Raw genomic sequence first — 15,013 nt, forward strand, 5'->3', positions numbered from 1 at the left:
CATACTCAGCACAGTTTTGATTAGAGCAAAGCCAGAGGGGGAAGAAAAAAGAGAAAGGGAAACCGGCTGGGAGCAAAACTGCCATTTTCAATACTCTTATCAGAGACTGCTCCTCATCAGAAGGTGCCTTAAACTGGACTATGTGGTAAGGGATATTTTATATCAATAGCCCCATTTTAAAAAAATCTTGTTAATTCAGACTATCTGGCAACTTCAGGGAACCCTATTACATTAAGTTAGTTCCTCAGGAAAATGCCAAAAAACTTGAAGCATTCTGGAACGAACTTACTGAAAGACGTAGGCTGTGCTTACTCCTATTCAGCCCTTCCCATGGCTGAATCAGCAGACAGAGAATTCCCATGGGGGTCAGCAGCAAGGGTGTAGCTGTAACTGAGCAGATGGGTTCAAAGAACCCGGGCCCCTCAGCTTCTGAGGGCCCTCCAGATCCACCCCTTCCTATTTTCTTCATTATCTCCCTCACTCACTCCAAAGGGCTGCCGGGGAGAGGGTCGGGCCCCTCTTCCCTTGCTACGTCCCTGGTCAGCAGACAGGGGCAGCTGAACACCCTGCATACAGAATATGATCCCTCCTTGCTCCCACCAGAGTTAGATCCTGTCCATTATAAAAGACAGCTGGGGTTTCCCAACAAACAGCAAGATGAAAAGATAAGAACAGCCCAGCTGGATCAGGCCCAAGGCCTATCTAGTCCAGCATCCTGATTCAAAGTAGCCCACCAGATGCCTCTGAGAAGCCCACAGGCAAGAGGCAAAGGCATGTCTTCTCTCTTGCTGCTGCTCCCCTGAAACCGGTATTCAGAGGCATCATGCCTCTGAGGCTTGAGGCAGTCCATAGATACCAGACTAGTAGCCATTGATAGACCTGTTCTCCACGAATTTGTCTAAGCCCCTTTCCAGGCTGTCACCAAATCTTGTGACAGAGAATTCCATAGATTAACTCTGTGCTGTGTGAAAAGGTACTTCCTTTTTTTGGTCTTAAATTTCCCGACCTTCAGTTTCATGGGATTATCCCTAGTTCTAGTGTTGTGAGAGAGGAAGAAAAATTTATCTCTGTCCACTCTCTCTACTCCATGCCTAATTTTATACACCTCCTTCCTAAACTAAAGAGCCCCAGATGCTGTAGTCTTGCATCATAAGGAAGGTGCTCCAGGCCCTTTATCACCTTGGTTGCCCTCTTCTGCACCTTTTCCAGTTCTACATTATCCTTCTTAAGATACGGTGACCTTAAGATACTGCTTAAGATACACAGTACTCCAAATATTGGCACACCATAAATATAGATATAAAAGTGGGGATCAGCATGTGCTTTATTTTAACCACCACCACCATTACCTCACTGGAAGGAAAAACAATGGTTTAGTACAACTTATTGTGACATCAAGAAGCAAAGACGTACAGTTAGCTATGTTGACCTGCATATGAATTATACCACCCACAATATGCATCGATGGAATTAGTTTGGAGTTGCCTGAAGACTTTTGAAAGTGACTGGTATGAAAAACAGAAGTTAATGCGGCCATCTGCTGACTAAGCAAAGAGACACCTTTTAGAAATAGTGATTCTCTTTATTTAGCAAGGGGAGAGCAACTAGCCCTATCTAACCCCAGCAAAACATCCCTCTGGTGGCTTTGCTAATGTTTACCTTATATATCTTTTTAGATTGTGAGCCTGTTGGAGACAAGGAACCATTTTATTTTTTTATATCTATGTAAACCGCTTGGGGAATTTTTGTTGAAAATCAGTGTATAAATATTTGTTGTATATGTATTTACTTCAAACTATTGCATCCCATCACATAGACTGTCTCCTTGTGTACAATCTGATCTATGCAGGATTGTAATCTGGAGAGGCCCTGTTGCATGACCTGTCCCTATACAAGGCATGATTGACAGGAACATAGGAGAGGGCCTTCTCAGTTGTTTTGGAACTTCTTGCCTTAGGTTATTAGTTTCTTCCCCCACCCCCAATTGCCATTCCTTTGTTTCCTCAAAACAGTTTTGTTTCATTAGGCTTTTGGCTGATTAAGTTTGCTGAATCTCTGCTGTTGTTTTGTTGTGTCGTTTTATCTGCTGTTCCATTTGCTGGTTATTAATTACATTTTACAACTGTATTTTAAAGTGTAAGGTTAGCCTCTTTGGGTAGTTCACATTTTAAACCAAACTGGCAGCATAGGAGTCCTTTTAATAAATAAATAAATAAATGAGAACTTCACACCCAGCAGTAATTCCGTTTTGGCTGCATTCAGCTTATTTTTATCAGTATGATCCACATTCTATAAAGTTTAATGATGATGATGTTGCATTCCATACTCTATAAAAAGTTTAATGAGGATGAGGGAGTGAAGGAGCAGCGACAAGTTCCCCACGGTTGAAAGCATGATGTAAATCCACTAAAATGTGTGTGAACATGCATGAATACAAGCACACACCTTGGCATTCAGGAATGTCTTTATGATGAGAAAGGGAAGAAGCCCTTTTAAGAGCATGGGAAGAGAGGAAAAGCACTAGAGGAACAGTGTGACCCCTTGCTTACAGAGAAAGCAGCATCTCACACAGCTAGGGGCAAGCACATTGCAAAAGCCCAGGGCAGAACACAAATTGCCTCATTAAATTTCATCACATTAAGCCAGTTTCATGAATTTAACATTGTCCCTGGACTATTGTTTGTCTGAAAATTAAATTAAAACAACATTTGTTCTTCCAATGAGTTTGTCAATTACAGAGGCCAGAGAAGGAAAGAGCGAAAACAGGCAGAGCGGAAGGGCTTGCATATCTCTAGCTGTATCTTCTATACACTGAAGAAAAACACTGGGGATGGTAACTGTTTCTGGTACAGTAATAGACACTGCTGCACCAGTGACAACAGCATGGGTCACCTCACATCAGCAGCACAATACCGCAAGCTATAACATCAAGCTGGTGTAGCAGTCCATGTACCTGATCCAACATGTACTGATTAGCAAGGGCTACTGTGAAGTAAAGATCTTTTCTCGAGAGAGAGAGAGGAAACCTAGAAATGTTCATGTCAGAGGTTTCAGTCTATGAAAACTGAATTACTCATATTATTTCTCAATTAAACGGTTAGGGCAGAAATCTCTGGCCAAATATTCCCAAACATCTACTCTCATTTTTCAACTCATGATCTGAAATGAAAAACCTTGTCACATGATGCTGGTTCCCTTCCCCTATTTCCAGCTGCTAAATTACATTAAAAGGATGCTGAAAATAAATTCGATAGCTTTCCTGTTATTGCTTTTCATGTAAGCAATTGCTGTAGTTGCCACAAGGATGTTTAGCATTAGCAAATGGGATCAGCAATTACAATATCTCTGCTAAAATGTATTTTATGCTGTGAAGACATTTTAGGGATCTGCCTTCACATCCAGCACTTTAGACAATCTTGGACTGTAATACACCAATGATAAACCCTCTACCATGGTCTACTGTTTCAGAAATCATACAGTCACATTATTATCGTGCAATGCATCATCAGGCTCATCCTCCTCAATTTCCTGGGATAAAGAAGGAGAAACACCAAAATACCAGTTTTGAAATTCTGAGTTAATGAGTACCTGCAGTGATATGCTTCAGCCTTGCCCTGTAATTTCTTCTTTCTCCATCCTGAATCTCTACATGTTGTTCTACCAGTGAACTTCAATCAGCACCTGAAGCCACTTTTCCATGCTCAGACCTTCACCAACAACTGGAAGTATGCACCTCATTCACAGATCCTTCTTTTTCTCCCTCAAATATTCAAGTCTTACATCTCTCTTGAGTAGATTATGCTAATAATGTTAGCAACACAAAAAAAGTTTGATGTCTGAGTGGAGAATAAAGCTGAAAAGCCATAGAAGTCATCATTTCTAAATCAGCACTTTAACCCCCCAGTATTTTGCTGTTGTGGCCTAAGACAGGATTAGAATGCAGGTCTCCCAATACTGGGCGACTAGCTTCTTAGCTCACTAAACACAGCAGCATATCTAAATCCCAATAGCATGTCATCCCCATCTTGGCTGCTCTTTGATTAACACAGCCTTCAGTTATCTGCAATACTGTAAAATGCCCAAGGATTACCCCAGTGATCCTAATCTGCCTGTTTGTTTATGCTGTACTGTACTGATTACATAAAATTCAGAGCCAAGACTATCCCTATAATCACAGCAGTCCACACAAGTCTCCTCAGGAGCTGGTGGTTTGAGGACTAACTCCTGCCTTTGAGACACATAGCCCTATTCCAAATAATCTCTTGTGAAACTGATACACAGTGTCTCAAGATGGCCCCTCACAAAGGACAGCCCCAGATGTGTTCAAATATCCACAGCAAGAAACATGCAGCAGGTCCCTGCCACTCACATACACCTTTGCCCATGGGCAAATTCAGCTCAAAGTTCATTCTACTCTCTTTTGATCATCAGAGCCTGCCTAAATTGCGCTCCTATCCTTCTCAGCAGGAGCAATTCAACCGTAAGGCCACCTCAATTTCCCCCATATCCAAAAGGCCTCCCAATAATTAACAAGGGAGAAAGAAAGGGATAAAAGGGGGCCCAGCAGCAGCTTGTCTTGAGCTTTGCAGGCCTCAGCCAGGCAGGTGGAGCCAACGCTGAGAGCACAGCCCCCTACTGGGGGCCATGCAATACAGATGAATGCACTGAGAGTATCAAAAGGCTCCAAGAATTATGAGAGAATCAGGCAGCAGCTTTCAGTGACAGAAGAAGCCCTTCATTCCTAAAGCCTTCCACATTCCAGTCCCTATTTCATCACTGTTTGCACCTCCATTTCACTTGTGATTTATGGTAGATTTTCCTCCCCATCTGGAAATCTCCACAGCTTCAGTTGCATGTATTGGTCGTTACCATAGGAACCACAGAGGTCAAGCCACAGAGGAACAGTAAAAGGTGACTTACCCTGCCATCGTTCTTGTGAATGAACAAGTATAAGCAAAAGTGATGGGCGTTGTGGAGACTGTCATAGTTACCATACTAATGCACAGGCCAATCCCAGACATACTGCGGCAACCAGGGCAAAACTAAGAATGCAGCTTTTCTACTCTTGACAGGGGATCACTCAGGCAAGATGGGTATCGCAGTGTGCAATTAAAACTCTTATCCTCCATGCGGGGTCCAGATGGAATTTCCAAAAGGTTGACCCCATTAAAGCTTAGGATTTCCACCCAAACACAGGCAACAGATGGACAATTCAGTCAAGTCCACCCTTGTTCTAACCCTTATACTGCACTGCTTTTACCTTAGCAGGAATAGAATCTTGCTCCTTTTGAGGAGTTAACATTCCCTCTCGACAATAAATTACCTAGTCTTTATAGTCAGAATTGCAGCACCATTGCTTTTTCGCATCACTCCCCTTCAACTCTGAACCAGACTGTTCTGCTTCTTTGTAGCCAAAAATGAATGAAAAGAAATGCTGTCCTGATTTCCTCCCCCAAATCCTATAGGGATATGAACAATCCACCAGGAGTCTATTTATTTAGGATGGGAGAAAAGAGTAATGACCACCCACCCCCGCCAAACACACATACACAAACTTCACCAAAAGTTGTCCGCACAGAAAAAGGGATCAGAATGAGACAGAGAACAGGCAGGCGATATTCCACAAGGACCATTAATCTGTGTTAGCCAGGGACAAAAGCTTGTCTTGGATACCGGAACAGCCTCTTTCCACACCAGCAAGATCTATAGACCCCCTCTGTCTCTGGAAAAGACACCTCCATTATTCACCTTGTGCTCCTGTCTGACACTCCTCCTCCTTCTCCACTCTCTCCCTCCAGTAGGGGACAATGTGGAAGTAATTCTATCGACTGAAAGCCCCCAAATTAATTAGTTTTCCAGCTTCCAAATGGACACAATCACCCTGACAGGAGGACCCTCTCAAGAGTTTGGGCCTCCAATCTCATTTCCATCTCAATGGTACAGCTTTTCACCCCTCAAGCCCTTCCCTGCAGGGATCCTCAGAACCAGGTCACTTCCAAAGGATCTACCTCTCCTCTCTTCTCATGCAAAGAAGCTGGGGTCAGAGAAGCGAGGGATGGGGAGATTGCCTGTGGCAGGAAACAGTGGACAGAAAGACCTTCTCCTATCTTCATATTATCTCCTTGCTTCATATCTTCTACTCTTGAGCCAGAGAAGCAGGTTCAAGTTCTGATGCAGGAGCAGCCAGTGCCTGCACCACTAGGGGTCAGGGTGGTGAGAGGCACCTTTAAGCACAAATTAATAGCGGCTTCCCTCCACCCCGGCTGCAGCTGCAAACTACTCCGCGTGCTGCCTAGAACTCACTGCAGCGGTGGATCGGCTCCGACTGCCACTCACCTAGCCACTGATGGGGGATGGGATCCAGGGAAACCAGGTAAGTGGTGGAGCCGATCCACTGCTACAGGGCGTGCCAGGTGACACACTGCTGCTCAGAGTAGTTTGCAGTTCCAGCCGGAGCAGAGGGAAGCAGCTCTTAATTTGTGCTTAAAAGGTGCCTCTCGCCATCCCCCCAGCGCTGCCCACACCGGCTGCTCCTGCCCTGAAAGTGAACCCACAAACTGTACGAGCTGAAAAAGCAAGGGGAAGCAGCAAGTTGTATGTGCATATGTTTTAAAGTGTCGTGTTTAACGGAAACTGAAAAGCTTTGATGTCAGAGCAACTGCATTGACATTCAGAGTTTCACTGACAGATTAAACAGTTGAAGGTAGTAATAACCAGTGGAGCACTAGGACCCAGGGGAGCAGCAGACCAATTCTGGCTTCTCTCTCACAAGGTTTGATGTGCCCCTCCCTCCTGGGCCTTATGAAGCATGTTTGCTTCTGATTTATCAGTCTGCCTCTGGCCACAGAGGATCAATACCCAAGCCCCACAATAACGATGACCAGAACAAAGGCAAAATGGAGAGGATGCCACAGTTCCACTTTCCAAACCTACCATCAGTTTAGGGACCATATTCAGCCACAGGGGAGAATGAGCAGCAGCATCTGAGAAGACTCTGAAGAGAAAGAAGAACATCTCTTCATTTCTAGCAATACCATTTGACTGACATGTAGGAGGAGCTTCCCAATACTAGAAAGCAGGACAAGGAGAGGAAGCAGCTGCAGCAATTGCTGGCTCATCATACAGGCGCTTCCCACGATCACTGGAAACCGGGCTAAGAGAGTCCAGCCCGGTTTTCAGTGATCCTCCGAACCACTGGGCTCGCGGGTGAGCCCGGTGATTCCACGGCGGCTAGCCCACCTAACAACCCTTCCCTTAAACGAGGTTAACGGAGCGAGTGCTTCGTTAACCTTGTTTTTGCAATCGTGTGTCAGCTGCGGCTGCTGACACACTTGGGGAGGAAGGGAGGGGGGACTACAGGAAGGCACCACGTCCCTGGGGCATTGGGGTGCCGCATGGCAGTGCCCCCCTGCCAAAAGAGCTCCCTGGCAAGCTGCGGCCAGGTGCGAGAGTGCCCCACCAAAGTTGCCGCGCATCTGGACGGCCGATCCGGCCGCCCAGCAACGAGTGACTGCTCATGTGCGGAGAGAGCGGGATGAGCCCACTCTCCCCACCGAACCCCATGAGGCTCTACACAATGATCGTATGTAGAGCCTCCATGAGTTGTTCAACTGAGAGGATAACGGTTGCTGGTTAAACGTGGTTCAGCACAACACTACTTCATGGGAAGAGGAACCAAAGGCACAGAAACACACAAGCTGTCAAAGGCACATGCAGGGTAGAACAGCAGCCAGGACTTGTGGCAGGAAAGACAACACAAGAATCAGAGAACAAGGGATTTCAAAGACCTTTCCCAACAGCCAACCCCTTTAATCAGGCTTTAGCATTAATAAAGGGGTCCCCGAATCCCCACTGGTATGTTTCTCAGACTATATGGGGAGCAGCAATATAGGAAAGTGCTGAAAGGCATCATCTCATACTGCGCGGGAGATGGCAAAGGTAAACCCCTCCTGTATTCTACCCAAGAAAACCACAGAGCTCTGTGGTCACCAGGAGTCGACACTGACTCAACAGCATGACTTTACCTTTTAAAGAAATAGTCTGTGTGGGAGCAAAAAGGAGCACAGCCCCTCTTCTCACTTCATGCCATGCAAAGCAGCAGTCGTCATGAGCAAACAGCTCCCCATCCCCACCCTATTTAATTGTTTTAATGGTTCAATGCTTTTGTTGTAAATTGCCTAGGGGTTCAATGAGTGGAGGTATACAAATGCAGTAATAAATATTAAAAAAATATCCATGCAACACTGGCTTCTCTTTACACTCCATTGTCCATATAACCCTGGGGACTTTCCCCGTAGCCTTCTAAGCTCTTGTCTTACGTAACAAGGGGTTCTCCTTGTAGGCTCCAAAGCCTCAGCTGGGTTCTGAAGAAACTCCTTGTGGCTCCTGAAGGAGCAAGAGGAGCACCTTCCTTCTGCTATTTTTAGAGCACCACCTGCTGGCCAATGATTACTTTCCCATCTCTTTTCATGATCACTACAAAGAGTCTTGCCGCAAAAATAGCATGAGGATGGTACTCTGCGTCACAAGTTTCTTCAGACCCCAATGCAGGCATTTGGAGACTATGAGAGAGCCTGTCATTAAGTAAGACAAGAGCTTAAAAAGATAAGGAATAGATGAGCATGTGGGAAAGCCCACAGGGCCACTTTCTTTCTACATATCCTGCCTCTTCCTGGGCCCCACTTTACTATTTTTTTAATCCCTCCATCGTGAACCCCTTCTACATTGCCTATCATTTTCTTTTTAAGCACAGCATCTGGAGAACAGCCAAACTAGGCACATCAGTGCTGAGAGGTAAGGGCATCAGTGGTGGGAAAGAGATGCAGGAAGACAAGACAGTTCTTTATTTTTGCTGTGATTGAAGAGGCCAAGCTTGTCTGTCCTAGACCTCATTATGAAAATATAGAAGATAAGAGACAAAGCTATCCATGTTTTCCATTCAGTCCAAAATGACACGGGTCCCACAGAGCCATTCTACATATCATGTGTTCACAACACACTTGTTGTCAGTTCTCTGGCATTTGTATTGTTATTTAGTCCTCTCCACTACTCAGTAATACCAATGGAAAGGATAAGTACTCATAGGCTCTGAACATTTATACTGCTCAAATACCCTGCAGGGAACCCCTGATAATGCCACATTTCTCTGGACACCAAACAGCCTCAGACGCCTCTAAATACCAGCTGCAGGGGAGCAACAGCAAGAGAGCGGGCATGCCCCCACTTCTTGCCTGTGGGCTTCTCAGAGGGCCACTGTGTGAAACAGGATCCTGGACTGGATGGACTTTGGGCCTGATCCAGCAGGGCTGTTCTTATATTCTTAAAATATGTTTTCATGTTTGACGGGGTCAATTAGACCCCATACCAGTATGTAGCTGTTGATGTGGTTAACAATATGGAGTATTATTTACCCCAATGTCTTTGCTGTTCTATCCCTGTAATGTCAAAGGGAAATACTTAGGGCTCAATTTTTCCCTTGCAGATGGTGCCATACTCAATGTAACCTAGGTTGTTGTTTCTATAACTTACTTTGGGGATTTCACCCTCATCAAATAATTCTGGAGGAGGGTTAAGTGTAATTTAGACTTAAGAGCCCCTGGTGGCGCAGTGGTAAAACTTCCGCCCTGTAACCAGAAGGTTACGAGTTCGATCCTGACCAGGGGCTCAAGGTTGACTCAGCCTTCCATCCTTCTGAGGTCGGTAAAATGAGTACCCAGAATGTTGGGGGGCAATATGCTAAATCATTGTAAACCGCTTAGAGAGCTTCCAGCTATAGAGCGGTATATAAATGTAAGTGCTATTGCTATTGCTTATGAGTGACATGTCAGAGTCATGCAAACCTAAAACAAAAAGCAATCCTCAGCTACAGTATCTCTAAATACTCCAGCCAGTCAGGAGGAAGTTCTAGGAGCTCACAGGAGATGGGGAGACTTCAGCTGCATTTGTAAAAGGCCGTATTTGGTGCACTTGGGGCAACACAGTTGGCTATCATACTCTGTTCCCACCCCCCTGAACCGCTTTCCCTTCTCTGGGGGCGGTGGGATGGTTAATGCTAGATTTGTAATTGTTTCCTGCAACAATGAAACATCCTGTTTGGAACTAGACAGCTCAACAAAGCCAGAAGCAGACAAAGAGCACACAAGCTCCCTTTCCCAGCCAACAGAGACGGGATATTCAACCCCATGGCTGTGGCCAGGCCAAGCTCTGCTCCAAAGACTCTATTTGTTCGCTCCCGCCTCCCACTCCCCAACTTAACACACCAGAGCTACCAGCCTTCACCTTTATTAAAAGGGCTTGCACTTAAAGTGCTCCCGAGGGGCTGGGGGAGCTGCTGAGAAGTATTTGATGGATTCGCTTTGGCAACACTTGGCTACCTTGTCATGCCATTAACATTATTGCTATTGAATGGAGGAAATGCGTAAGAGATACCGAGGCGAACAGGCAAAACACATGGGGTCTGAAGATACAGGACACTCTCTGCGGGAGCTACCTGCATTCTAAGATGAGAAAACAGGGGTGCCTAGAGGGACTGTGGAAAGAATACAGATAAAAAAGAAAAAAAATGAAACCAGAGAATGAGAACAAAAGGCCCTTGTACAGCACAAGACAGCTGGCTTAGCAATCTCCTTGTTTGATGGGTCCAGCTTTCCTTTACCGGCTGCAGAGAATAAACCCTGGGGCTCTGCTGGGAGGTTCCCTCCACATGACAAGCATATGACATTCCAGACTGAGAGCATGGCAGGTCAGCCCAGCACCCTCAAGCCAAACACTCAACACACAAGCAGGGAGAGTGCCAGCTGCTAACTGATTCTAAACTATTTCTCCAGGATGCAGGGGGGCGGGTGGGGGGGAGATCCTGTTCCTACTTAGGAAGTACAGTTCCTAAGTGAAAGGGGAGGAACAGCACCCAAAAGTGGATAGCCCAGAACATGTTCATCCAGAACTTACTAAAAGGAAGGGTGAGAGCTCCCCTCTCCAGGTTACAGGGCTTAGGAAAGGAGGGCTGTCCAAAGGGAGCAGTTTACATACATGGTGCCAAAGACACCAAGTCTTTGAAAAGCATTTGAAAATGGAGGTAATGGCTGTGATTTAACTCTCCCACTGCTGGTTCCTTCCTCAAAACTCTAAAGCCTTATACTGCATTCTGGGCCTAGAAATCTCTGTGTTACTGCAGTCATGGTGCAAATAAGAGGAACTTGCTTTCTAACATGGAATCATATGGGGTTGCTTCAGAATTCTGATAATCTGTCAGCCTTTTCTTAGGCAAGTTACTAGTCTTCATGGTGGTGATTTTAAAAAACAACAACCCTGAAAACAATCACAGTTTTTACAAAACATCTGAGGATGGAGTTTCTAATGGCCACGAGTTGGACTTCATGCCCCACAATTAAGCCCATTGTCCCTATTTTATATACCTACTATCTCATCCATTGTCCAATCTTCCCATTTTATTCTTTCTAACTATTTTCTCCAAATCTCTCACCAAACTTTCAAAAATCTGCAGATAAAAATACAAACATATTTAAATAGCCTCATTTATTCCCAGTGCAGAATTTAGATTTTCTGGTTGCAGAGTCTAATCTATTTCTTTTTAACTTATCTAGTTCAAGAAATATACACCCCACCCCCACTTTTTCAGTTAAGTGTAGTGCACAGCCACATCACAGAGACACACTTGTCAACACTGTCAACAGGGCCACAGGCAGTAAATGGGATTACAGACAAGAGCAAAGAGCTTGGAGTGTCATGAGCTCACTGTGACTGATTGAGAGGCATCACAGAGGTTGGAAGGACAGGCTCCAAGGGTAAGAGTGACGGGAAGCCAAGGTCGAAAAGCCTTTGGAGAGCTGTGAATAAAAGGGAGGCTGATGGGTTTAGAACAGCTTGGCCTAAGAATGAACAGACAAAACCAGTGCAAGCTAAATCCTGGGCACCATGGACCTGTTAAAACAACCTGAACATGAACAAGAGACACATTACCCTTTTGCTGCTAATGGTCTGTGCCGAACACTGACTTCCAAAGGCACCTGTACCCGGTACCTTTTACAAAATAGTTAAGTTGCCATGCAAGACCTCACAAGGCACAGAAAAGCACAGTCACATGAGAAGTTAAGACCTTACAAACCCAGCATGATCTCCCATGCTTAGCCAAAGCAGGGAGATTTGCAGCTAGAAGCGCCTTAAAGTGCCTCACCTTTAAGCACTGAGAAGTAAAAGCACCTAAGCACTATTCCCAGAACAGGCTGGATAGTTTGAGCAGTAAGTCACAGACTACAGTGCCTCAAGCTGGTGCCACCTCTATCCAGAACACTACTGGAGTGATTGACTCCAGTCTCCGCCAAGTGGTAGATATGTAGGAATTACAGAAGACATATTCCCAAGTTTCACTGGCTGACAGACATCCTGACTAAATTTACTAAAGACCTATTGAAATCTAGTAGCCCTTAAGACTACTCCCTAAGTAGTACTATTCAGGGGCGTATCTAGGGTAGGGCAGGAAGGACATGTGCCCCGGGCGCCACTTGAAGGGGGGCACCATTTTTAAAAATTAGATCTTTTTTTAAAAAATGGCCACTGAAAACAAAATGGCCACCACACATGCTCGAATGGCCTCTGTGAGGCCCAAGGCCATGCCAGGCCTCACAGAGGCCATTTGCTTCTTGTAAAAAGTGAGTTAAATGTGATGTCTTAATAATAGGACTATTAATGGTGAGTTTGTCTTTGAATCAGTGTGAAATCCTTAGTATTAAGGCCCAGTGGGAGTTTCTTGCTCTCTTGCTCTCATTTTAACTGTCTTTCTGAAATACTAGAATATATTCCAAGCAGTGACACAGTTTACTCTGCATATCCTTTAATTATTTTCAGAGTATCTGAGAAAAGTCAAATTCTCCATTTATTTTTTAAAACTTATGTAATAGTGATGCTACAATGCATAGTAGGGAATTAGACAGGCACTTCTGTTTAGTTTCCAAGTACACCTCCACATAGTATTTGGGTATTTCATGAGCCCCAGCATACTGAAATTTGTAGTTTTCCAGCATTTTTTGGTCTGGCTACGTCCACTGCTAAATCGTTTTTGAAATATTAAAAGATTAACGAGCTTGACTTGTATTTTTGAGCTGATATTATGGTAAAGTTATCTGAAAGATGGGTGTCAGATGTTTGGAAAGGGGGCGCAATTTCAGTGCTTGCCCTAGACACTATTTTCCCTAGATACGCCTCTGGTACTATTGAGAAATTTAGTCAGGATGTCAGCCACTGAAAAGAATTCTGACTAAGCCCTCTGATTGTGTGTCTCAGGAAAAGAAAGCTATAGCAGGACATTTTTGCCCTCAAAACCTGATGAATCCTCAGACTGGCCACATTCCTTTGGGAAACTGTCCATTCTAGAGGAACCTGTAACAAACTGGACAGGTGCAGTGCTCTGACTGTCTATCTCAACTTCTTGAGCCTCCTTCACTTCCCACTGTTGCCTCGCTCTTAGGACGTGCCTCATTTATCAGTAAGGCCTTGTCTACACATGACAAATCACCTCCCTGAGATTTCCTTGGGGATATCAAGGTTATCTTGAGGTATGTCTATGTGGCAGGATGCTTTAGTTTGTTCTGATGTGATATGGTTCTCTTTGCTTCATTAACCTCTGGTTGACTACATTTTTTCTGCCCCAAAATCCGACCCACATTTTCTCTTTAACTCACCTTTACACCATGGGACTGAGTACAGACAGGTTTCTCCAGGCATTTTGCTCAAGCAAAATTTGCCATCCTCAGTTTCAATTTTTTTAAAAAATCCTTATGAAAAGTTAGTACGACTGCAACAGTGAGAAGCAGGATCCTTCAAAGGCAGAAATGCAAGCATGAGTTAAAACTAGACCTTCACCATGGAAAGGAAGACAAGGCTACTAATTCTTAGACTCTACCTTATCAGCAGTAGTGATAAACAAAGAGACAGAGTATAACTAGGGCAGGATAACCCATTGAACATTGAGAGATTGTTTATGTTATTGTTATTAAAGAAGATGAGCCAAAGACAACAGAAATAAGGCCAGATCAACTGTGGCTTCCATGGGACAGAATAAACAAGCTGAAGAGGGCATGAACTCCAGGCAGCAGATTCCAAAGAGAAACACTTCCTAATGCTTTAGCACCAAGGACCATCTGGTTCTGTGAGACAGGCTGGGTTGGTGAATTACAGTGGAGACTGCACAGGCAAAGGCAGACAACAAAATATTCCCCAAAATTCCAGGGCTAATCTCTCTTCCTAACACCAGGGAAGAAAAGGTATATGCATCCTGCCAAATTCAGAACTGATTCAGCCTTGGAATCCATTTAAAACACTTTAATTTTAGCCTGTTTATACAGAGCTAGGAGAAAAAGGAAAAGAGATTCTTGAAATATAACAAGAAAGGGAAATGTGGCCTAAGATATTAAAACACTGGGGGGACAGAGAATAGAAAGAAGAACAAAGTACAGGAAGTCAAACAATCTCAACTTTTTTTTTAAATGTTCCCAAACCAGAACAAAACCTGAATCTTTATTTGAAAGTTTCTGTTGAGCTTGAACCGGAACAGAAACAAAACGAATTCAGGTTACTGGTTCAGAAACCGTTTTTGTTTTTGTTTTTAAACTGATGGTCTAAGAACAAAGGTTAACATAAGAACAGCCCTTCTGGATCAGGCCCAAGGCCTATCTAGTCCAGCATCCGGTTTCACGCAGTGACTGACCAGATGCCTCTGACAAGCCCACAGGCAAGAGGTGAAGGCGTGCCCACTCTCCTGCTGTTGCTCCCCTGCAGCTGGTATTTAGAGGCCTCTGAGGCTGGAGATGTCCTATAGCCACCAAACTAGCAGCCACTGATAGGCCTGTCCTCCATGAATTTGTCCAATTTTAAAGCCATCCAAACTAGTGGCCATCACCACATCCTCAGAGACAGATTAAGCTTTTTGCTGCCCACAGGCAACCAAAGATTTGCTGCCCCTCTGTCCCAACACAGAGACAAAACTAGCTGACAGAAA

The 15,013-nt window shown here is 44.6% G+C and overlaps 1 protein-coding gene across 9 annotated transcripts in view; it reads right to left on the reverse strand.

The window, feature by feature from the left end:
- The window catches only part of PLXNA1 (plexin A1), a 423,385-nt gene that overhangs the window by 285,048 nt on the left and 123,324 nt on the right, over positions 1–15,013 (reverse strand). The window contains exon 1 of one of the 9 annotated variants that reach the window (XM_053299230.1): positions 290–346. The exons of 7 other annotated variants lie outside the window; for them this stretch is intronic. The gene's annotated coding sequence lies outside the window, so the exon portion shown is untranslated. Of the gene's footprint in view, positions 1–289; positions 347–3,588; positions 4,308–15,013 lie in introns of those variants that run through there. One more of the 9 variants, XM_053299227.1, reaches the window with a different exon arrangement.

The sequence above is a fragment of the Hemicordylus capensis genome, chromosome 2 (genome assembly GCF_027244095.1).
Source record: "Hemicordylus capensis ecotype Gifberg chromosome 2, rHemCap1.1.pri, whole genome shotgun sequence".
Classification (NCBI taxonomy): domain Eukaryota; kingdom Metazoa; phylum Chordata; class Lepidosauria; order Squamata; family Cordylidae; genus Hemicordylus; species Hemicordylus capensis.